General features: G+C 41.5%; 1 protein-coding gene across 9 annotated transcripts in view; it reads right to left on the bottom strand.

Annotated features, from left to right (window-relative positions):
* Positions 1–25,883, bottom strand: part of AGPAT3 (1-acylglycerol-3-phosphate O-acyltransferase 3) — a 94,617-nt gene that overhangs the window by 32,853 nt on the left and 35,881 nt on the right. For 2 of the 9 annotated variants that reach the window (XM_080376955.1, XM_080376956.1), the window contains 2 exons: positions 18,353–18,474; positions 13,145–13,340 (listed from right to left, as the gene is read on the bottom strand). The exons of 2 other annotated variants lie outside the window; for them this stretch is intronic. The gene's annotated coding sequence lies outside the window, so the exon portion shown is untranslated. Of the gene's footprint in view, positions 1–7,461; positions 8,139–13,144; positions 13,341–18,352; positions 18,475–25,883 lie in introns of those variants that run through there. 5 more of the 9 variants (XM_080376953.1, XM_080376954.1, XM_080376957.1 and 2 more) reach the window with 3 other exon arrangements.

Genomic DNA, 25,883 nt, shown 5'->3' with positions numbered 1-25,883 from the left:
AACTCCAGTTCCCTTCAATTTTCTGTCATTACAAGCCACTTCCGCAGCTGTGTTTTCTGCTAAAAAAAATTTCTGAAGGACTATTGTATTTTAAGAACAACTTTTCTTTTCCCCTGACGTGTCATACTATCATTTCTAGCTACTTCTCTCTGCAAAGATTCTCCCTCTCACCTGTGTTAATGCCGTCAGAGTGTAGGTATCAAGAATGCTTTTTTGTCATCTTACCTACTTCCATATACACAGCCAGTTAAGTCTCCTCAAACTTTCCCTGGATGACAGTTCCTGTGAGCATTTGATGATCTTTGATACACATCTCACAATTTTGCTTTTCAGCTTCTAGTTTTACAAATAAATTGGACGGTGAGAAAGTGAACAGAATACATGCATGACAGTGATGTGGGAGAAATGATCTTTGAATAATTACCAATGAACATATATTTCAGACCATACAACAAGCAGGAGAAGGAGAGCCACCCCAGATGCTGACAGTGTCTATTTTCCTGGCAGACTCAAATGCAGGATCAGAGATTAGCTCTTCACATAGACAAAGCCAAACCATGGACACCTGCATATGGTTTGATTCTCTACTTTCCAGGCAAAAAGGATATCAACAAAGAAAACCTATGGACTGCCTCCAGGTTTACTTTGGTTTCAAGGCCACCAAACTTCAGATATTTGCTATGCATTGTGAACTGGCCTCTCCGAAGAAGCAGCCTCCAGAAAAGCTGACCTATCACTCATCTCTGGACACAGACTAATAAGAAGGCATCTCGGTTCCCCAGATTTTGAATACGTAAGAAGTTATCTTGGGATGTCATGTCACAAAGCCCAACCACTGACAGAGCCACTCACCATCTGCCTGGCTGCACAACCGAAGATGGCCAGTGCAAAGGCAGACATTACTGGATCCACTCCACAGTCATCGCGATGGGCATGCAGAAGACAGCCATCACAGGTGTAGTCTCTGTATTAGGGGCCTAAGTCCTCCCAGGGAACACACTCACCCAGTGAGAGCTCACAAGGGTCTAACACAGAAGAGCCCAAACACAAACGCTGGGAAGATCAAAACCTTCTCACCAACAACAGCCCCTCACATTCCCAGAACTTCTTCTGAAAGGAATTAACAGCAAAGCTCACTCCTCACCAAGGCTTCCTTTCTCTCTTTCCAGACATTAAAAGATGACATTGATTCGTACTGCTCCTAGCTGTATTAACAACGTATGAACAGTGGTGCAGCACTGGAACAAGTTGTCCAGAGAGGCTGAGGAAACTCCATCCTTGGACATTTTGTAAACCCAACTGGACAAAGCCCTGAGGAACCCAACCTATTTGTGAAATATGACCTGCTGAAAGCTGCCTCAAACACAAACGGCACACTCCAGAGGTCCCACCCAACTATATTAGTCTATATTATCATCTTTATTTTTGTAATGAATGCTTGTAAAATTACAAGCCCATAATTACAGTGTCTATAGAAAAAAAAAGATACCAAGACCTCATATTTGACCATGGGAAGCCAATCTGAGACTTCTTTCCTCCTTGAAATGTTATCAAGTGAGCTCTACAGGAAAGCAGGCAACGCACTTTGAGCAATAATAATTAAGACCAAACTGCCTGAGTTTTCACTCCACTTCCTAGGTGGTTTTAGGTGGTTTTTGCAGCCTGCAGTGAGCTTTATGTTGCCATGGCTACTCTCGGAAGCATTTCACCCCTCCTTTAAAACTAATCACATCACAGCTGCAGTATAGACATGGCCTATGAGGTAACTCAGCCACAGATTCATTTTTCCCTCTACCAGCTCTCCAAATCTAACATTTGATTTGAAGCAAGTTCATCCTTAAGACAGATGCAAGTTTAAGTATTACTTAGAGCATTTGCTTCTCTACTCAAGTTCTTTGCCAGCATTAAAACGATGGGTCTCTCTCACAGTGTCTTCCAAGTTTCAGTGTTAAGTCACATCTCTTTCATATCCGTCTGACATCATTTGTTTGCAAAGGGCATCCAAATCAGCCATGGGGACCAAGTGCCTGTGGAGCTGCACTGTTGCACATCCCCAGTGAAATGGAACAGTGCCTTCCTCTCCAGACTAGAGGTCTGTGGCAGAACAATCACTGCAACGGGCACGATCAGCAAAGTCCCTAAGGTCAACTTGGTTTGTGTTCAAGGGTAAAAAAAACAGTCTGCAGCACTGACAGCTGCTCTTCCAGTCTTTCCTCCAGCCTTTAACGTTTCATGTTTCTCCTAAGCTCCAATTAATTTATAGGTATCTATTCAGTTTATACATTAACAGTTGCTCTGGCTGCAGAGAAAAGCTTGAGTAGCCAGCTACTCATCATTAGAATGCTGCCCTGCTGAAGAAAGCAATTTAGCAAGTAGTTCCAAAACCCTGGTTTCCTACAGAATTGTATTTTAGTGTTGGTGGATGCTTTTGCAAGCTCGCATTCATGTAGAGACCCAGATATCAAAAAAACACCCAACTTTATGTCACGTTTCCCTAAGGTGAGGCTCTAAGCAGCCCCTTTCTCTTCTCCCTGGCTACCTCCGTGAAACTTGTAGGATTCTAGTTATTTTGAAGACACTCTCACTGCCCCCTGCCAGCCAAGCGTGGCTGGAAACCCCTCAATCGGTTCAAAACATATCACTAAGTGGAGGGACATATATAAATGCAGCTGAACAGCACAACACAAAATATTATTTCCATAGTGAAGCAAGCTGAAAAACTGCCAAGATCAACCTCTTCAGGTCATCAAATTTAAACACAGCAATGCTATGCTAGCCTGGATAAACTCATGGTTTCTGCACATAGGCATAGTCACAAAATTCTTTGGATAATGAGTTTTTATATATTCAAGATTTCCATGTTTGCAGATCCACAATCAGCAGTCACAGCACAACCCACTGAAATCTACATTGAGAACCCTGCTCAAGACTTCAACTTCTCCACAAATTCCTGATTTGAATACTCTACGCTCTTAAAATTGCATGGTTTGGTGCTACGGGTGCGTTAAGGCGACGCTGGCCGTTTTAATCTCCAGGCACTTATCTCATCGCCAAGCATCAGCCGATGTAGGACACCTATCTTCTCAATGCTTCAGTTTAAGCTGCCTAAATAAAGCAGCTGAGCATACACAGCAGCTTTTACACAAACATGGTGGTATTTCAAGCACAGCAGCCCATATATTATAGGCACATTATCCACAGATAATAGATGTTAGATAGAAATACATCATGTCGCGCTTCATGTGTCAAATGATAAGCTGTACAGATGCACCCGGAGAACGGACCCGCTCCTCTGCCAGGCTCGGGCCCCTTCTTCCTCTGCCTGCCCTAACGGCGGTGCAGACGGCTGCACGTCACAGCCCTGACTACCTGCCAGCCAACACACAATGCTCCTCTCCCCCAGCATTTTGAGACAAGCATCAGTGAAGTGGACTAGCATTTAGATACACGAGTCATACATTAAGTATAGATGAAATATTTTTTAAATCTCTGTCCCAAGAGTTCCTCACCCACGAGAGGGCCCGCTCTCCCCTTCAGCCAGCATGGACAGCAGGGCCCACCAGCAGAGCGGTGCCCTTCACCTGCCCTGCTGCTCCCCTCAGGGTCAGCTAATGGACAACCTGGCTACTTATTTTTGCCTATTTATCTCCCTTGGGAGTCAATCTTTCTTTAAAACAATATTTCAATATTTCACCATGCAGTCTTTTGCTGTGTTACTCTGAAAAAAATGAACACAGACCAAGCACTAAACTGACAGGAGCAGGGCTTAAAGCTCATGTTTGACCAGTTCAGCATTTACACCATAGCACCTCCCGGAGCACTTCACCACCCCCAGGGCCAGCAGCTCCGGGCTGCCCACCAGCAGGGGAACAACCTGCCCCCACTGTGTGCGGATCACCCCTCCAGCACCTAAAAATTATAGGAACCTCCAGGTTATTCTGCCTAAAATGACAATACATTCACTCCAAAAATACAATGATGGGAAATACTAATGAAATCCAACTGAAGATGAAGACAGACCTCATTAGAGATCACATGCTAAACTATTGCTTCAAACACCTGAAAGAGAGCAAAGCACAATTACAAAAATTAATAAGCAAATAAAATCAATGGGCAATGAAACTACACAGCTCATTAAAACTGCTGGAATATACATGCCAGTCTAGCATAGGCCTCCCCTCTCTCAATCTGCCTCAAAAAATGTTAAACTATTGCAGTACAAAATACAACAGTAGCCAAAACTCTGATCTGAATTATTTTGCTCTTAGCTTTAAGTATATTAATGAAATCAAAACATTCATGGCAAGTTCAGGTGTTTTGACACATCACTCAAGCTACAAAGCAGTGCTAGGAACATGGTAAGATCACAAAGTTGGCTTAAGTTCTAATAAAAAGTACACCAATTAATCAAAAACTAAATACATGTTAATATTTTGAGCTCCTTTGGTGGCCAGAAGCTGAAACTTGGAAAGCAGATTTAGCAACAGGAGAAAAAGAAAGGAAAAGTCATTTGATTCAAACATTTTGTAGCTGGAAATGGGTCAATTAAAAACCACCAAAAATTACAGCTGAAGATTCTTATGTGTTTAACCCATAAGGTTAAGGTGTTAAGGAATGTTATGTTAAGGGTGTTAATAAGGTGTTAAGAGATGACATGTATACACAGAATGATACATCCATTATTTACGTGCTACCAATGTGTTGATTGGTGAAAAAGGACAATTCCCTTAGGGTCTCCTGTTGTAGGGAGAATTCAACCAAACTCACTCCCTGAGTCAGTAAGGACTGACCAAAAAAGAAAATGTCATGTCTCATGCTCTTGTAATTTCTGTGGACTTTAGTTTTGCAACTACAGAATCTGCACTGGATTGCTGCAGTGTATCTTGTGAGGTATTCATACCTGATACCACAACGAGCCTATGTGAGGAGACATAGATGGGTAGACGTGTGTGAGCGCTCTGGACTATCCCCTAAACAGTTGCCTGTAACTTCATGAGACTGTTACAGTGGTGGTTCCTTGCACATCTTTCACTGCTGCCCGAGCACCAGCCCTCACATATTTAAGCAATTTGTTTGGGTCTTTTTTTCTCAGGGGTGGCGGGCGGCAGATGGAAAGGCCATGCTAGATTTCCTAGGTCATTTCTGAGGTTAGTGGTGTGCTTGCTTCAAGCAGGGAGCAAGGGACCCAGCCCCAGGCCTGCAGGGTGCCACATAAATCCCAGAGGAACAAAGACTCCTCGCTTCCTTAGATGAATTTCTTAGAGTACAAACTAAATTTAGCCCAGAAGGTGACCAAAATACATCCTGTCCAGCAAGCTAATAAGGGTGCTTCAGCCCAGGGAAGCAAACGATCACAGATGGAATTACAGGGAAAAAAAGTTAATCTCCCAATATGCAAAGTTGATTCCCTGCTGAACTGGTGATCTCTGATCTTAATCACCCCAGCTCTGAGGATATTCTAAGAGAACTGCAGCAGCCAAGCTAACTCATTTAAGAAAAAAATAAAAAAAGATAATAAAAATTAGTCTCTCAAGATCTACAAAGCAGATGTTAAAAAAATAATAAACTGTTATCAAAGTCAGCTTTCTTCAAGCATCAATAAATGAAAGGGTTAAAGATACCCAAACCAACAAAGCCAAAAAAGCACCCTTTACATCTCAACTGTATCTAATCAGAGAGGTTTGAATGAGCTTTCTTTTCACAAGCAAGTAGATGATGTCATTAATTTTCTCCTGAACCTTGAGGTTGTTGAAGAAGAGGATCTGACCTAATACCAGTTAATTCCTGCTGTGTGCGGAATTGTAATCTCTCCTGCAAAACAGATCTGACCTGGATTCAAGTCAAGAATTTTAAGAGTGAACAAAAGCGGGGAGGTGGGGGGCGTGTGGGGAGGGGGCTGGGAGAAGAATTAAAAGACAGATATACATGCGATGCCTATGTATAACACATACATTTATATTTGTATCAACACAAAAGCATAAATGATATCGGATGCATATACTACACCCCAATATTGAGTCAAGACATGCAGAATTAATTAAGAACTACAGTTTGTTCACGCATATACTTACCACATGTACTTTCTCTGGTAAAAGAACCATTTAACAGGACAGCTGTTAACATCCTTAAGCTTTATATTCCCTGTTTTTCAACATTAAAACTAAAGTCATGTACATATGTCCCATTTTGTTGAACGTTTTGAGGACTGAAGAGGATAGTATTCACATACATATCAATTTCAGCTGCCCCGCTGTATAGCTGAGAGCTTACATATCTGCGGAGATTCACTGTAAAGTTTTATACCTAAATAAATTCATATTAGAAGTGTGCGCATAAACACACAAAGGATTGTAAGCTTGTAAATAGCACAGGCATAACTGCCTGAAGGAAGTACTTGGCAAAAACAAAGCCACAATGATCACCCCACAGATTTTCATTTATTTGTCTCTTCATCAGCTTACAAAACAAACAAACAAAAGAACCCGCTTGTTCTCAGCAACCCACTTGGAGACTTGATCTCAGCAATATCACACCCCTTGGAAAGTCTTCCAATCGTAGCCATATTAATTACAACTCCAGCAGGCTTTCCCTTTTACAAGTTGAAGTGACATATAATTTTTACCACTAAAACTAGTCAACAGATTGCACTCCAATTTCTAAATGTTGCTATTTGCTCCAGACGGAGTTCTAAGAAGTTCCAAGATATCTTTTGGCGATATGTCTTGGACATATGTAGAGATGTGTAGAATGAAGCCAGCCCAGAAATCTAAAGCAGCCCCTGCACTGCTCTTACTCTTCCCAAACCCACGCAGGCCCATCACTGCATCCTCCTTCAGCACAGCAAAAACAACAGGTATGCCCAGGCTCCCTGTCCCACTGCTTCATGCCACCACCCTCCCAGGTCCCAGCTTGCCCCCAAGGGGAAGCAACCTGCTGAGCTCTGGGTAAGGGGCGGGGGTAGGGGGGAACTACGGCAGTCCTCAATTTGCACCTGCCTGAAACATTTCTTTTGAAGTGCTGAAGACACAGGTGTCCCACAAACACCCTAACGCATAGTAAGCCTGTCACAGACTAATTTTGAAGTTGCATGCCAAGAGAGACAGCCATAAAAATGCTAAGCAAGAGCATGAAATAAGAGGAAAAACAGTTTTAACAGGCTCTCACAACAAACTGGAAAGACACAATCACCATTCTACCCGACAGATGTTATGGCATCCTCAGCCACTATGCTCTCAGCTGAATAAAAACATACAAAACCACCAACTGCAGCAAAACTGAATCTCATGACAAATAAGCAGGGCATCAGCCAAAATCAGGGAAGGTATCTGTCCCAGACACACATTACTAAGTACATCAGCCCTCGAGAGCACGTTCAAAAGGACCACCAGTCTCCAGCTTACCCCAAAAAAGCATTTTAAAGGACAAGCCACCACTGCAATCACAGCACAAAATCCAACTTACCAATACAAGTAATAGGCTAAAGCCAGGGCGATGAGTGTAGCACAGATCCCAGCTAGCAAGCATATACCCGACTGGGTTATCAACATCTTCCCGATTTGTTATTGATTAATAAAACCCCAAAAAGGAGGAGGAGAAACGGAACTGCAAAAACAGACGATGTGGGTCTTGTCTAGAAAAGCAAATCAGTCTTGACATGGAGGAGGATTATGATGACAAAAGCACATCGAGGTAAATCTGGAAGTGCTGCCACTACTAAAACTGCCTGCATAGTAGCAGGAAAAAAAAGCAGCTGGGTGTCCTCTCTGTTACATGGTTTCATAAAACACCAAACTAAAAAAGCCCTTCTTACCTCAACAATGAAGGTATGACTGGGGCATATGTGAACTAATATTTAAAATAGGTAATACTTCTCAATAAATATTACTGTCAGGTGGTGTTGCTGACAAACCAAGCTTTTGCTCTAATCCGGTAATCTGCTTAGAGCAAATTACCAGGCTACAATCAGCGGGATTCGCTCATGTGGTGAGGTACGTATGTTCAGCACTGCCGCTTGACACTGTTTTTTTTAAGAGCCGACAAAAGATTTTAACAAAACCAGGATTTTAACACAAAGGAACCTCCCACCCCACCAAAGCCTGTCCCTTCCCTACAAAGGGCAAACAAGGCTTGAGAGAATGTCACAACAGAAAAAGGGTTTGGTCTGCCCTGCAAGGACTGCACTGTGGGTGCAGAAGCACCACCTGCCTTTGCAACGCAATAAGGGACGTCTTTGAACCTGCACAGGCTAAAGAAAGGGACTCTGCAGGGAGCTGTGGAGCAGGCTCCCAGTTGCTCTTCTTGGAGGGGTCTGGGGACTCCACTGCCCTTACCCCTTCTCTGCAGGTCTCAGGGGAGAGCTCTACCCAACCAAGGCAACAGAATTTTTTTCTCTCTTTCTCCCTGCTCCAAATTCAGGGCTTTCGGAAGGCCTAAGCCACAGCAGGCACACTCCAGTGGCTTGGTTAACAAAAAGGAGATACCAAAGCCTCAAGAGGAAAGAAATAAGGTGCCAGTAGTTACACCTTACCCGGGCAGCAGGAACACCATGCTACCAGCGTGATTAAGGCTCAAGGGCCCATCCAGCTGTTCTGCACCATGATCTGGGCAGTCCAGATAAAGAGAGACTTGAGACCGCATCCACACAGGGACACAAAAGCTGGACCAAAGAGTGTGATTCCCACTCACCTGCCATTACACCAACCCAGCCCTTCATGCAGGTGCAGTTTGCATTGGCTAACTGATCCTCACCTGGTAAGAATTAGGCCACTAAAAGAAACAGGAAGAAAAAAAAAACCAGACAAAATCTAGCTTAAATGCCAGAGACAAACTGAAGTGGTAGTCACAATCCCCTGACATTCCCATTTTCAGACCAAACTTCAGCAGCAGCACTACAGAAAGCTACAACACGCTACTAGCTCCTTTTAAACCTTTGGCTGCCCTGTAAGTAGAGTCACAGAGATTTTAGGACTGTTCAATAAACTGGAAAGAGACAGTACAAAAACACTTAAGATACAACAAATGGAAAATTTTTACAATCAAAGAAACAGACAATACTTGGAATTGTTTGGCCAAAAAGGAAAAAGAGGTTGTGAATTTTAAAATCATAGCCAAATAGGAGATTTTATCTGGCATGAAGTTGAGCAGAACTGGTTGGAAAAAGAATATAAAGTTGCTCCGAGTTTAAAAGCACAGACAAGATAAATACAACATACTCCAGACAGTGTGATGAATAGCGTCCAGTGGAAACCAGCTTCTTAGCCAGAACAGAAGTGTCACAGCATTCATGAATTAAAGGAGAATTTCAGGTACTCTCTATGCACCAACTCAACAGGTCCTCCTGCCCTCTTACATCCTGCACAAAGTCCAGGTCTATTGTAAAACCTTTTCTAACCTCACCTACAGCTCTACCCCATTTCTCAAGCTACACAGATAAAAGTCTTACTACTATCAACATCTTGAAGGAGATAGCTTCCAACTAATTCCTTGCTTGAGGATAATCAGTTTGTGAGCTCCAAATGAATTTTTATGGATTATCTTTCCCGATATCATTTTGCAACTACTCACATTGTTTGTTCTCAACTATGGAAATAAAATTATATTAAAATAAACCCCAAAACCTGTCAAATACACATGTAGTTCAAAGATGACAAGAAGGTTCCAAAGTCTGTAAACTGGTACTTGAAATGTTTTTGCAGATGAAGCTCAGTCACCAGTTTTCAAGACTGCTAATCAACATTTATGCAGTTCAAAATATTTTTTACAGAAAATGCATATAATGGAATATGACTAGGCACAGGGCAGCCTTGGGATTTTGTAAATAAAATGCAAAACCAAAGCAGCAGTTCTCAAGAAGCCTCATTTGAAAAAAAAAATTAATTAGGATATTGCAATAATTGTATTTGGAGCAAGGCTTACTTGGCATTCTTGGTATTTCTATTATAAAAGCTATTCTAAAATTACAGTGCTGGTATTCAAACACTGATTCTATAATACCACCCCTTACATAACAAACAGAAAAGGAGTTATCTAACAGAAGCCCTATAGTACAGAATTATTTGAGTAATAGGCCACTTGTATTGAATAGATCAATGTTACATAATTATATAATGTTGCCAGTCTTTGTCTCTGATGATTAAGAAAAACTTCAGTAGTGTCTACTTATTTCTAACACTAGACAAAATGTTCCTCTTCACTCCAAGTGGCTGAATTTTCAAGGCAAGTGGGAATTCATCCTTTGTATTCAGATAAAAATAACTACAAAAGAAATTTCAGGAGTGTAAGCACATCCACACACCAAGCCATGAAACTTAAGTACCCATCTCCTAAATGGATTGTGTGAATTTGGAAAATGCTTTGTGGCACGGTTTCCTTACTTGTTAAAGCAGGGATGCAAAATAAAGGATAAACAAAAAAAGTCTCATCTGCAATCATCTGAGATAAGTGTTATAAGAAGAATGATATACTTTGCTTTCTGGATGGAAAATTATGCGGAAAATCAACCCTCAAACATAAGAAACAGAGCGCCAACCAGGAGATGTGTCAACATGCAAATGTGCTGTGGCTGAACAAGAAGCTTCTGACTGCTGCTAAATGAAGTCTCAGCAAACACCATATGCATGCCTACAAGCCCCTACCCAAGTTCAAAGCTTTTCTTTGAAGTACTGTGTACTAACTGGGAAGAAATTAGAAGTCTATCTTCCAAGAAGTGCTGGGCTGCTTTAAGTTGTAGGCATAAAACACTACTTTCTGCAAAAGAGCAGCAATATGATTTATTCTATGACTGCATCCACAGTAACACGTGAGCACCAGTTCAAGTGACCTGGCAGAAGCAAGCAGGGTCTTGGGGCTGTCCTATAGCAAACCCACCACCTCCCTCCTACCCTCTCCTGAGGCAGGCTAGGAGACGGATGCGAGACTTTGCACTTTGGCTCTACTTGCTCACGACCCATGCTTCTGCTCCAGCATTTGCAACCACAGTCTGTACTGCCAAGATGGAAAAGCTTAAATAAAATTATTATTAAATAAACAAATGACACAGTAAAGCAAAGGCCCCAGATAATACCAGAGTTATCCACACTCTAAGAATCACAGCTGCAAAACAGAGGAGACGCAGCAGGTAAGTTTTCCCCTGCAAGCACTCTGCTATACTAAATCCAGAAATTCCCCAGAAAAGCATTTGCATTATTTCACCCTACAAATGTACCTCCAAACCGCTAACTGCTCACACTTCACCAGCCATGGAGAAAGGCTGCTCTAGAAGATAACTGAGAAGCAGAATATATGCCACTCAATTGTAACTTCATGGTCCCCAGTCTTCTTGACAGATCTGTGACAAGTGAGAACGACCAACCAGCCTACTGTCACCAGACTGACATTTGTCACATGGACAACAATACCTCCTCTAAACATTTCTTTATAGGAAGTCTACACTTCCACCCAGGTGGAAGTTGGGTTCAACCCATGAGAGAGGTGGGGATCACGTGCAGGGGGAAGCAAGATGACAGCCACCGTTTCCTGAATTACCTGAGTTTGAAAGATCTCCACCACAGGGAAGACAGGGAGAGAAGTAAAACCACTAAAACCAGAAGCAGTAGGCATTCTACTGGGTGACTGACTGTCACCAAGGCAGCTTAAGGTAAAACTCCATAGTTTTGCATTCAGGAAAGAATAATAGGTGAAAAAATGTGGCTTGGAAAACCAACAGGAACACAACCAAACTTCTCCTTAGTCAGTTCCCATGAGCCATACTGGCAGCGTGAACTGCACCAGGGAGCTCGATCCAGTGGTGGCAGAGGATGTTCACGGCAATGCTGCTTCGTACAGTGCTGTGTGCAGTCTGCTATTCAAAATCCAAAGGGTAAGAAAGCAAGAAAGGCAGAACTGTACAGCAGAACTGGGGCCCGCATCACCCTGCTTCTTCCTTGTACAGGATTCAGCTTTTATTCTCTTTCCTGTCTCCTTGGCTGCCATCAGCAGTGTGTTCTTACCTAAACACAACAGCTATACTTCTTTGGGATTATTTGACTGACAAATATTTCACAAGGCTGTTATCAGTCTGAATTCGTAATTATCCTTGTGGTCAGATCTCGTTTTGCATATACACAAAAGCAGGTGTTTTTCTAAAACGATAGAGCAGACTATCAAGCAGACTGATAGCAAAAACAATACACGCCAGACTAAGTTTTTTGTTCTGCATTTTCAGACAAGATCACACCAGCCCCTTCTGGCTTGAATACCAGTACTGGCAGCAGCCATACACCACACTTTTCAGTGTAAATGGAACACCTGTGCCTCTCCAGACAGCAAGGGAAAAAAACCAAATCTCCCAAGCCAACCACCACAAAAAGAAAAAACCCTTCTCTCCTACAAAAAGACCACTTTTTGAGCACAAAGTTGAACTGCATGCATGTGAATGTGCACTTTTGCACTTAATGAAATCTTTGTAAGTTACAACCTTAACTCTTTACAAATACAGTATCTCACCCATTCAAAAAAAATGAACTTCTAAGTGGGAAGTCTGATTATTGTTGAAATTCAGGCTGCTGTTGGCTGTTCAGCTGGGAAACTGAACAGCAGCCACTCTGCATACAGCCCATGTATTTTTAAAATCCACGTAAGAGAAAGACCTGAAAAGAAACATCTAAGATTTCCCCATTTCTTAAGATCTTCCATCTCTTGCTAGCTTGGTGTCCTATTGCTAAATAGGCCTCTTGTAGCATATATTGTTAACTCAAACCACTATGAATTCTGCAGAGCAGGGGACCCTTTACGGTAATACACACAGTCTTTGAAAGATGCTGCCAACAAAGATCAGAAATCCAGGACTGGTTAGGGTTGTTGCAATTCAGTTTCATTTGTTCAGCTTCTGAACAGTAGCCTTTTAATGCAACGTTTGAGAGGGAGGTGACCTAAATATCCTTTCACTGAAGGCTGCAGGGATCCTTGAAATGACTAGCCCACTAGAAACGCATGCTTCCCTTGCACCAGCAAAATGCAGATTGCTACTTTGCATAAGGGCTGCTCCACAACTGATAGCAAAAGTATGGGAGTTTTCACAGATGCTCTCTGCTCTTTTTATCATCATCTCATGTAAACTATGCCTGGTTGTAGGAAAAAGGACATTAAAAAGATTCTGACACTGTACCTTCTCAGTTCCACAGGTGCCACAGCATAGACACTAATCTAACCACAGAAGATTTCTCAGTGATTATAACCCAAGCCAGGTGGGCAGATGTCTACGTGGAAATTTCCACATCTCTGTACGTTAAACTGTATCATTTCCACTCCTGCCAGAGATGCACAAGATCATGGGAGCAGAGGTTGTTTTCTGAAAGAAAATACTGAAAGAAGTGTGAAATGTGAAATCGCGAGTTTCTCTTGGAGCTTGCAGCATTTCAGAACAACTCAACTGCCAAGTCAAAACTGGTCCCCATCATGTGAAAAATTAGAAGCCAATTAGTAAACAGAGGTGTTTATTGTACCAAGGCCTCATATTCAAAAGAGCCTGTGTGCCATACTCTAATTCTGGATGTCACCACTACTAGCTTGGCACCGCTCTTCAAAAGCTCCTCAGTCAAGCAGAGTAATGGTTCGAGAAGCAGTATTTATGCTCTTACAATTCATTTTTATGTGCCAGAATAACCCTTAAGCTCATCTGCAATTATATACCAAAAAGATCAGATATTCAAGGATATCAAAAACTGTGCAGTTCAATGCAATGTGTTAATATAGGACATATTTATAGACAATGAGCCTATCAAACCAAGCTAGCTTCATTTAAAATAAACAAACAAGCAGACTGGTCTAACTACCAGAACTAATCTAAAACAATCAATATTTCTCCAACGAAGACATGTAACAAGAACCTTCGTGCTATTTACTCAGCAATGTATAATGGCTTCTTGAGTCTGCAGCCTGTGTTGTTCACTTTCAAGCCCATTAAACATGAATCACTTTTGATTCATTCTATTTAAATTCCTTTTACCTTTACTATTATAAACCAGATTTTGGAAATACCTGTAATAATTGAAACATTACTGCATTAATAAGAAGTATTTTTCTGTAACAAAGTTCATTACTTCCAGGCAACTGGGAGCTTATCCTATGCCTGGTTTGACTGAGTGTGCACAAGTCCCTACTCCTAGGTGCTGCTAGAGGCTCACTTATCTCACACGTAAGGTCAGCATGTCCTGTGGTTTGCTTATGTAACTGCTTTTACAGTTATTACTCATCCCAGGTCTGTACCAACAAGATATATCTTAAGCTAAACTGTTTTGGTTGTTTGGTTTTTTTTAATTTTTGTGTAGAATTTTTTTAGCAAATAGATAATTTTGGTAAACACCAGGGGAACAGCTAACCTAGCAAAGCTGACAAATTGGTAGTGGTAAGCACAGAGGGATGAACAGCCTCGACACAGCAGCACCTGCAACTGGGCTGTAAGTTTGTTATGTCCCAGCACTACGGCTGGCCCACAGTCATAAACAGTGAAGATGTTTTCCTTCTGGGGCACACATGACAATAGCAAGTGGCATTGCTATATCTTCAGTACAGGAAAAACAACTACACAAGGAGATACTTAGGTATTTTGCTACTATATTGCAATAGAGATCCAAAGTACCCATTTTCTTACTAAACAAGATTTCTTACTAAACAAGGCAAAAGCTCACACAGTCGGGGGAAGGAGTATCTGCCTTGACAGCTATCCAGAAGACACCTGCAAAACAGACGCTGCAGCCAGGTCCTGAGGTGCAGGTAAGCAGCCCACGCTCCAGCCAGCTCTGCCACATACACCCATTCTTTGCCACGCTATGGCACCAGCAGCTGCTACAATAGCCCAGCAGCTGCATCACCAGCTCACATTGTGTTGAGCTTCCTCCTCTTGTTCTTCTTCTTACATCGCAGCAAGAGAGAGGCTCGTTCTTAGAGGGGTGTCCTTTGTTTGCCAGCCATTTTCAATCACAAATATATTGGGCTGACTGAGCTCAAAATCCTCTGTCTCAGGCCAAGCCACTCTGGTGCATCAGGAGGCTACTTCTCCCATTAAACTGAACGCCACAACCACGGTGGAAAGGGAGGCTCCCTCTTAAAAGGAAGGGAGACACAGGCATAGAGATTGGGCAAGTGAACCCCGATACAAAACTGGCCTTGCTAGTGAAGCATAATATCACCATCCCGAAACACACGCTGTAAGAGCGTTTGTATTCCCATCTGTACTTTCTGTTGTTTTGGAAAATACTGTCAAAGGCCCTGAACATGTGGCCTTCACAACTTAAAAACACATATGAAAAGGACTGCTCCCACAGCAACATTGAAATTTTTAAAACAATTATAAAAGTAAGGGTAAATTACATTACAGCTTCTTGTAAAGCACTTTTAATTTGGATTATTTTTTCCTCTCAAAATAACCATCCCTAGGAAATCCAGTTTATAGGTCCCTGGTCCTTGATTTCCACCAGCTAATACCCCCAGCTGGAAGTAGTTCCTGTGCTGTCCCAGAACTGTGACCACCCTGACAGAGCTGAACAGCACTGAGTCCCAGGCACAAGCATAGCCAGCATCATCTGATAAAGCTGCTCTTCCCCCAAGATTTCTGGGGAAGAAAGCTTAGTGGGGCACAGTCTGAGTGTTTTCAAAGATCAAGAAGATTCACTGCTTCACAGAACACAGTTGTTATGCTTGTTTCTTCCAAATAAAAGTCACAACAAGGAGAACCAGTCTTCTGGTACCCGTCTCATACATAGGCTCCGTAGTCAGAGGAAACATACTATAGTGAAGGACTTGGAAACAGTATTTGCCCCATGCTGAAAGAGTTCAAATCAACACTTTCTACTTTGCAGAAGTGTTCCATGCCACAACACACCTTAACACACCCAGACCTTCTCAAGCGTTTCTAGACTACCAAGGAAAACTAGTCCTTTCACATTTTCAGTGTCCCAACTCAGTGCACTATCAAAAACAGAGGCGAGAACATTATTTCCACATGTTGTGCAAAAGTGACTCTAAGCTTAAGAACCACACTGCATCAGACTAACAGCAGGGATCATATCTCAGGTAGCAGCTTTTCAGAACATCAGTCTGACAGCTAAGAGGCCTCTGTCTTACAGGCTTTGAAAGAGCCTGTTGGCACAGCCTCCACATTGGTAAATTAAATACGAAAACAGCGAATGTAACCCATTTTCCAATACACTTAACATTTTTCCTTGCTTGAACTATAGAAAACTCTTTAAATTGTGACTGCTATTAATGACTGTATTCGTGAGCTGCTTTTTGGTCTAGCCTGCTGGACCCTTTATGTCCACAAGTGCTTTGCAAAGATGATTATTTTTTTTCCCTCTCTGTGGCCCCTAACTAATTTTATATGAAAACTGAATCTTCCAACAATTGTTACAAATTCTTGTAACAGTTGTAACACTGGCAAGTCTAAGAAAAATCCCCTCATGAAGACACACAATAAGGACAACAGCAGCACATGATACCTAGAGAGACTGCCTACGCATAAACTCCAACGGGAAGGGATGGCTGCCATGGTAAGTGCTGTTGTAATTTGGCCTCCCCACAACTCAGTCCCTGATCTCCCCAACTGTGTGCCTGTTGGTACCAGTTGTGCTTTGGTTCCTGAAATGGGGATTTGTTCCACAGAAGCAGCATCCACTGGGACTATGAAAAGCTTTCAGTACAACTTCTCTAATCCATATCAATATGTATCAACCCGCTCAGGATTCATCTAAGCAATCAAGAAGGTGAAGGCTAAAGGAATTATTCACGAGATTATTCAAACTGATGCAGCTTCCAGCATGGCCATTTGCTTCACTCGGAACATTTCATTTTCAGATTATCCCTCCTTGCAAGTTCTAGCAACCCAAGATAAGACACCCAGGCATGGACTACATGAGGGGCACAGGCACCAGGCTTGGTAGCCCGCAAGCCTGGGTATGAGAAGCCCAAGTTCTCTCTTTTCTGAACAGAAGCAAAGTTGGAAAATTCAAGAGCTGTTCACAATTGATAAAATCCTGCCCCCAAGTATATTTTAGCTCCTTAGGCCTTAGACACAAAGAAGAAAAGCAAAAATTGCAGTAAGCTGAAAAAATATGCTACAAAACAGCAAACACATAAAAACAGGCTTCTGTGTATGTCTGGGATACTGCTCTTCCATCAATGGTAATGAGTCTGGGCAAAAGCATTTTGCAGAACCAGTTCTGAAAGTAGCTGGTCACCATGACACTGTAACAAGGCTACTTTCAAGAATCAACCTGCTGGGTCACCCTCTACCCACCAAAGCTGTAGATGGTCAGCATTAACCAGATTTCAGCTGCAGTAACTAATTTAGGGGGTAAAATTCTGATCCAGGAATATTTGGAGCTCGCAGAGAGTGGTTATTTGCCTATATGATCAGGGCTAAATGCTTTATCTTCCTCTATAGTAGGAAAGTGTATATCTTCAAAAGGGATGTAACTTTGCATGGGGTCAGAATACATGCCCTGAACACAGACAGTGGCTGATCCAGCATGAACTGCCCTATGAATCAGAGCTTTGAGAAACAGCTCACTAAATGCAAGTTTCTTGGAAGACTACTTGTCCTATAACAGGCCTTGAAAGGTTATTAGAATACTAAAGCAACACACTGGGTCTTCACAAAATCACCAAGATTAAATTACTTTCCTATTAAAAAAAATAAAGCTACTAATAGCCCATGAAGGAGCAGGGTATCAGAGATCATCATTAAAATGTCAACATTTGACACTGACCACTCTGGGGTTTTAAGATCCTGTCCTGGAAAAACCCTGTTCAGTGGGGTCTCATCAGCTTCCCACTTTTGCTATCACTGTTTGTAGAAGACACTACAAAAAAGGGCAAAAAGAAGAAAGTTTGCTGCTACAACTTAACATTTTCATATTTGGTTACTGGACAATATTTAAGGATGTTTATATTAAAGGCAGCCTAAGATGACCCCAGAGTCAGCATTCAAGAGATTTCTAAGAAATTTGTAAAGAAGGTCCTCAAAGCACTGTAAAGGCACAGTTCCCCTTCTACATTTAGGGGGGACATAATAGTTAAGTATTTCTAGAGTCCTCTGGAGGTTTATTTGTGGTTAACTTTTTGCTACAATGACTAACAACTGATAACAGCATACAGGAGAGAACAGGAGAGAGAACACTACAGCAAGCAACGATCTGAAGTGCTGGTTTCGTCCCTAAATTAAAATTCACAGAGTGGGAGACTTTTGACGCCTCTCCCAGCAACTCATACAGCTCTATGAAAAGAACAGGATTTGCACCCGCATTTTTTTCCTAAAAGCATCTTATTGCTACAGACAAAACAAATACAGAAATGTGGGGGAAGATTTCTTTCTTACCACCACCACTGGGGACCACCTTCTGGCACCTGGCAACACTCAGAGCAACAGAAGAATCCTCACCTCCTTCCTCCAGGGAAGTACCACTGTTTATGTTTCAAGAGATTTGCTTTTTCATTTGCCTATAAGCAAAAAAGACATTCTTCAATGAATGATGGTAAAAATACTTTGTTTAGAAGCAAAATACAATGCAAATAACATGCAGCTGCTAAGCCAGGTCACAAATTCTTTAACTCAAACTCTTCTTATATAATATTGTCCATCTTTCTCTTTTCTCTGGGGGGAAAAAAAACCCTACTTAATCCTTCTTCCCCTGTATGGATACTACACTGCTCCACAGGTACCAACTACTATTGCTTTCAGAGGGTCTAACTGGCACACATCTATGAAATTAAAAGCAAGTGTTCTCAATTTGTATTTAGTAGAGAAACTGCAGCTTCTGTTCAGAGCAGAGAGAGGGTTTGCATGCTCAAGAACCAGCCTACTTTTCCTAGCTTTACTAATCAGCATTAACAAAAGGTATTTCTTATGCCTATAAATCTTCATCTTGATAGAAGTTATTGAAAATGAAGTAGAAGCAATTATCCACTCTCAAAACACACACTTAATCCCTATATTGTATCAAGAATGGTTTTATGATCCTGAAGCAATTAAGTTAATCATTATTTAATTTTAGATTACTGAACTGGAGATTTACTTCAGACACAAGCTCACTTTCCACATAATTTAGTCTCAGTAATTAGAGATGCGCTTTACCCAGAGGTGGCTTGCTTAAAGCGTGTTATCTAATTTCACAAGCCTAACACCATTGAAATTTTGGGCAGAAATCTATAAACCAAACTTCAAAAAAAGAAAACCCCCAAAGAAACTCAGATTTACCAGACTGCAAACCTTTTTTTCCTTAAAAATAAAACACTGAAGAAAAAAAGATATTCTTCAAACATCTGCTCAACAAGTCAGATGTATCACAAAAACGTAATATAAAGCATTTCTTTAACCTACCACTACCTTTAGCAAAGTTTAAAGCTGCAAGAACAAAAAACGCTCTTCTCCCACAGATTACTTCATTTACAACTTATTTTAACCAGGACATAAGGTCTACAGGAAAATGTAGGTAGCTATTAGGATGCCCCAGCAGGTATCTACCATGGGACGTAACCAGTACCGAGTAATTCAGACACTTAGAAGAATTCTGTGACCGCGTTATCAAAGGAACAGAAATAGAGACCAGGCATATTGGTTCATACCATACATATTTACCCTGGATATCATACAATTTGAAAACCGCTCAATTCCAAACTACTTCAGAAAACTTTGTGTAAACACGTTGTTTAAACCAAACCATACTAGGAAGTGCCAGTTAGCCATTCAGCTAGCTACCACCCATCTAGCTCCACTTCAGGTCTGTATACAGTTAATGACATCACTGGCTGCCAGTCCCTCGAGCTGGCACATTGCCCAAGGCCAGTTTTATGTCAGAACACATTTGCTGCTTTTTGGAACCTAAAGCATCTTCCACCACTGCCATTACAGAAAAGGAAAACATATGACCAGGCAAGCATTTTAAATACTCACCACCTTTTTAAACTGTCTTCAAAACTGTCCAACAAAAACAACACATGCAATTGCTCAACACTCAATTAAAAGTCAACTATATTCAAACCAATAGAGAACCACCTCTATAAGGGCGGACGACATAGATTCATTTCAAGACTTTAGTGCCAGTACTTTTATGATCTGGTTTGACTTGCTGCATAGAAGAAAGGCTGCAGAACTCACCAACAGCACATAAGATTTCAGCAGACTGACAAAGAGTAAGGATGTGAAGCTACAAAGACATCAGGACACAACAGGTTTGCCGTAGGGAGTTTATTCAAATAAGTTAGTCTCAGCTATCTGGATTTTCAACAAACTTTATTAAATACTTTTCCATGTGGTTTCACATTAAACATGCAAAGTTGGAGACCAGTAGAGGAACTGTGACAGCAGTAAAGACCTTGCCCAAAAGATGGTGACAGACAACATAGGAAGAAAAAGTGGCAGACACCTTCAAAGTTACTAACGAAAATAAAGTTACTAAACAAACCCCAGCAATCGGTCTTCTGCTTCATTGATTAATGGCTTGCATACAAAAACCAAGCAGACGACAAAATTGGGAAGCAATTTGAACATGAAGGTGTATTGAGTTGGTATACAACAGGCACCATGGTCTTAAAGACTGGAGCCGTAAGAGTGGGATAAAGTCACTAATACAGAATGCACAATTGCATAGATGAAACGAACAAGCTGCAGCTAAACACTGGAGGATGATCAGTGCCTAGACCAGAAGGGCCTGGACACGCTAGCCCATCCTAGCACAGAATGGCTGTAAGTCACTGTTGAGATGCAGCTGCAAAAAACACAGATGCAATACCGGGACATATTCAGAGAAACGCTTCCAACAGAGATAGGAAGTACAGGGAACTACATAAGGAGCACTGCTAAAATCCCATCTGGAATACAGCACAAGAGAGGTTGCCTGCGTACAAAAAATAGGCACTAGAAACACGGGAGGCTGAAGGAAGATTTCCAGCACTGACAGCATGCATGGAGACCAGGACACACAGGAGAGGGATCCAGGGGGATTTACAGAGGATGCAATTGCTCCCTGTAAGACAGTAAAGATAACCACTAGGAAGGAAAATAAACAATTTGAGCCAAAAAAAGGCTGTTGATGCCAGAAGAAACAGGTATCAATTGGCCAGGAATAAGTTTAGGCTGGAGCTTCTCACAACAGCAAAGCTCTGGGAGAAGCTTTTATTGACAAACCTATGTGCTTAAGGAGGCCCTTGTTATGAGAAGAACACTATGACACACTACACTTCCTACAGCTCCAACCATTTTTGTAACTGTCGCATCTAAACATGCATTGAAGGGTCTATAAAACTGTCACCAAAAGCAGCTGGTTCAGCTCTCAGTGCTGGTGGAGGAAGATGGTACATGCAGCGTGAGCTATCAGGGTGGGGTGGAGGGGGGAAGCTGATTTATAGGGGAAAGTGTAAATAGTTACCACAATCTTCCTGCACACCTAAAAGGTGAACAAATATCTCCTAATTTAAAATAATAATGCTAGCCATTTTGTTTACATTGAAGTCCTCACATGCAACTATAGCAATAAAAAATATGCATTAGAAAAAGCTCAGCAAGCCATGCATAGTGCCTCATCCTGCTTCCCAAAATCTTACAAGAAAGAGATCTGTAGAACTGAACTGTGGCATGCTCTGTTCATCAAACTGCATCACTCAAACTAAGCTGCTCCTTGGAACAAGTACGTTCTCTGGTCTTGGAAGTGGTTTTTGAACGCTGCCTTCATGGCCTGTCAAAGGGATCTCTGATTTTTCAATGTCTGTGTATAGCATCTCTCATGCAGAGATTTTACTAGAACTGATAAAACTGAGGTCGAAGTTCCCAGAATGAAACACTGCAACTGGTAGGAGAGTAATTTCTGGTTTGATATTGAAGCACAGTAGGGTACTGTTATGGAAAAGAACAGGATTTGAAAGCAAGTTTTGGTCTGATGCTGTTTATTGTGCTGGTGCCTGAGTAAGAAGTACTTGAGTCCTAAAGACAGAGAAAGCAGCTCTTCCCATTTAGGATCCTCATCTTCCCCACTTTTATAAAAACACTTATGTGTGTGTACATATATATATGTGTGTGTATATATACATATATAAAAAACTATTAACTGGAAACTGCAAGTTGTATAGAATTCCTTTTCTGATGTCTTTTAAGATTGAACAAACAGATTTAGGCAATACATTGAGGATAAAAAGAGTACATTTAAGTACACATGTATTTTTCAATTTCAAAAAAAGTCCTCCAATTAAATACTAATGCAAGTGCATGCCTTTAAACACTTAAACAGTTTCTCTCTTGCATTGAATTAAATATGATAACCTCCAAAACTGTCTCCTTTAGCTACTCTGATACCACAGCTTTGAAAATATTCGCAGACCTCCAACATTTAAGACATACAAGATTCAAAAGTGGACACACAGTGCTGAAGGCAAAGTTGTATCTCACACAGGGAACATTCAATTCCCTTCTCTTTTTTTTGTTTCTTTTTTTTTTGTTGTTTTTTTTTGCGGGTTTTTTTTAGTAATATGTATTAAAACTACTGAAACCATTTTCCAGTCAGTTTTCTTCCTCACCATAGGAAGTTTCAGTCTTCTTGAGTCTGCTGATCATTTGTTTGACCCACAGCTCAATCCGTTGCCTAAAGACCATCTTACCTATGATAACCCAATGTTGATGGAGAAATGGCCGTCAGAAAAAGTAAGCGTACACTGTCCTGGGAAATGTTACTGCAGTTACAGTCCAGGCAGCTTTACTCCGCAGAAACCTAATAATTTATCTGCAGCTTCTTAGAGACTACTTACCTCTGAGGTTTTGCCATGAGTTACCCCTGATTAAAGGCCTAAATAAAAAAAAAAACAGCATAGAAGAGGGGAATTTGAGTAGGCTCAGGCAAGGTTTCTGTACTTCCTTGTGCTTGGGTTTTAGTTGGTTATTAATGAAATTAAATTGTTTAATACATCTTGAATGTTGATGCAAGCTCATCTGCTGGCTTCTGGGAAGAAGCTCTGAAAAAGGACCTAAATTATTTTTCTAAATGGGTAATTGTAAACATAGTTTTTTCCTACAACAATATATAACATCTGTCATGTTCAGAGTAATTCCAGTGATATTTTTTCTTTTAAACACTGCAATAGTCTTTTTCTGAATTTCCTCATTTCCCTCCTCCTTCCACTTTGTAAGCCTAAAAAAACCCAGAACAGTTGCGAACACCCTCCGCTGATTTCCTCTGGCCAACCTTCGTAACAGCACATTCCTTTCACTACAGCGGTCCTCTGCCAGCTTCATTTTGTCCCCTGCCCCAAATTCTGGGGCTGAGGCTCCCTGCACTGCACTCCAGGGGAAGCCTCCATTGCACAGCTGGGGCTATGCAAGCTTTTATCCCATTGCTCTGATGTTTGCTCTGGTGTGCAGTAGATTTATAGATAGCTTTTAGAGCTGTAGGTCTTTAAATTGCCTCATCAGGGAAAAAAAAAAAAATCCCAAAACACAATTCTTCATAATTACCCACTAACGAGAAGCAATTGATCACTAACTTTCATGCTCTGATCTTCCATAACCAAACTTTCTAGGTACTCCAATCATTTACTTTGGAATTTACAGATGAAGTTAAAAGGAAGGAGTTACCTATTGGGATTTGAGAATTGCAGCAAGTCTTTGGCAGAAATACCTTTCCTTTACTGGCCTCGAATTGTAAGGCTCCAAAATGAAAACTTATAGGTGTACTGTTAAGTCACATCAGGATTAAAACTCGCAGCAACCTGTATGTGCCCAGCACACCAGACCCACATCTTCTCCTTGAACTGAGCACATACATCCCCCCACCCCTTCCCTGTCCACATTAAGTCCTTTTTAGCAAGATACTGCCACCAGGGTCATGAGTCAAGCAGGCTTGGCTAAAAATATTCTCCACCACTGTCCCTTATCTGCATCACTGTCCAAAATCAGGACACTGTTGTCCACCTCATGCTCTGCCTTGATGCTGGATAACTTGGAAGCTTGAAGGCTGGTTGCAAAGCACCTACTGCTACCAGTGCTAGCACCAGCAAATGGCAGAAGACAGCCACATCGTAGTGCTGGGCACAAGCCTGTGTGGCAGCTACTTGTAGCCGAGGGATCCTCCTTCTCAGTAGTTATTTTACTCCCCCTGGGTTAGACTAAACTAATGACACATATTTCTGTCTATTCAGTATTCATAATTCAAATACAAGTGAAATAAAGGATCTATAACAGCAATCTAGTTAATAAATTTAATAAAAGTGAATAGCATGTTAGAAATAGTCTATTATAAAGAAACTGAACTAATTAAAAGTTTACTCCCTGCCCAAAACCCTTACCATTCTGCATAAGGAAAGCTTTAAAATTCTGAACTGCTGCAGGTAAGATGTGAATAAGGCAACAGTGAAACTAGCTGAATTTGCTATATCTCATTCAGTAGCACAAACAAGGAAAGAACAGTTAAATATACCCATTATCCTGAGGAAAAAACCCACTCTTTGTTATGGATGAAGCCATTTCGCAGTGAACAATGTGGTAAGTTTGGACACATCAGCTCCTCAACATATCAAAGAAATTATAGATATGCATACTCCTTTCCAAGGAACAGTGGCTAAAAAAGCATTAAAAATAAAAATACAGTCTGCAGAGCTAACAGCCAAGGCAGAGAAGGCCTAGCTTACCTTCTCCAAGAGAATCTGTGCACTAGACCTTTGAACTAATGTATTTTTTCCCTTGTTTACCCAAGGAAAAAATTCTAATACCATCTTAATAGCATTTAAATTAATATGCATAAATAATAGATTTCCAGAAGCCTGATGAAGCTTGAGCTAGTTGTAATCTAAAATAACAATGTAATTCCCAAGAGGATGCATTATCTTTACATTGTCCTAGCTTGGTCTTGGTCAAACACAGCAAGAGAATGAATTGCTACATTACTAGTTAAGCGCAGAGGAAAAAATCCAGGGCAAATAGAAGAGCACGCAGCAGAGGAAAAAGGAAATATTTGCAATCAAGGGGTGACACAGCATGGGTGTTTTATTAATCTTGCAGAAGTCCAGCCAACAACCCTGACAAGCGGCTGTCCATGCTCCTCCCCGTGGCTGGGGCTGCTCTACCTGTAACAGGCTGAGAAAACCTCACCAGACCGCTCTCGCTCACCCCAGCCCCAGGTCTGGCACGGATCACAGCAGGGCCCCAGCTCACCCTGGCCCAGCATGACTGAAGCAGGTGCCAGCTATTTTTAGGTCTAAACTGCAATGTATATCTGACCTGTTATTAAGCCCAAAGGGAGAAGAAGCCACAGCAATGCCACTAGAAAGGCAAAGCGATGTGCTCCTGGCTCATCATTGGAGAAGGGGAGGCTATGGCTAGCAAGGGAGATGTGGTCATGCCCCTGAAACACCTGGTGGGCTGCAGGAATGGTCTGCTCCAACTGCCATAAACCAGTGGATGCTTGGTGCTGCACAACCTGTGAGATGCCGAAAAACCCCAACCCCTTCCTCCCCATGTGTCACACAACTTACTTCTGGCAGCACCAGACTGTGGGCAGCACACACTTGCCTGGGCTGATCTCAATGTTTCTGGATACCGAAACATATTCACAGTTTGTAAATACAGGAGTGTGGCACTGAAGTAATAAATTTTGAAGTTCTACATGACAGGACACTGAAGTAATAATCTAATCAAACTGATTTAAATGTGCTAACTGACTTACCAGTTCATTCTCACACCACAGATCTCAAATGACTACTCAGAAGGTAATGAAGTGGCCCACTATGTGCAAGGAGTCATGTTCACAGCAGATCATCTGCAAATTGAGAATTACTTCAAAATCCATTTGAAGTAAATCATTCTCCCACTACGAAAATCTCATCTTCTAAGATTAGATAACTTTGGAAGATCATGCATTCCTCCTTCC

The sequence above is a fragment of the Falco punctatus genome (assembly GCF_963210335.1).
Source record: "Falco punctatus genome assembly, chromosome: 2".
In the NCBI taxonomy this organism is placed as follows: Eukaryota; Metazoa; Chordata; class Aves; order Falconiformes; family Falconidae; genus Falco; species Falco punctatus.
The sequence above is the reverse complement of the archived record's forward strand: the minus strand, read 5'-3'. Positions and strand labels throughout refer to the sequence as shown.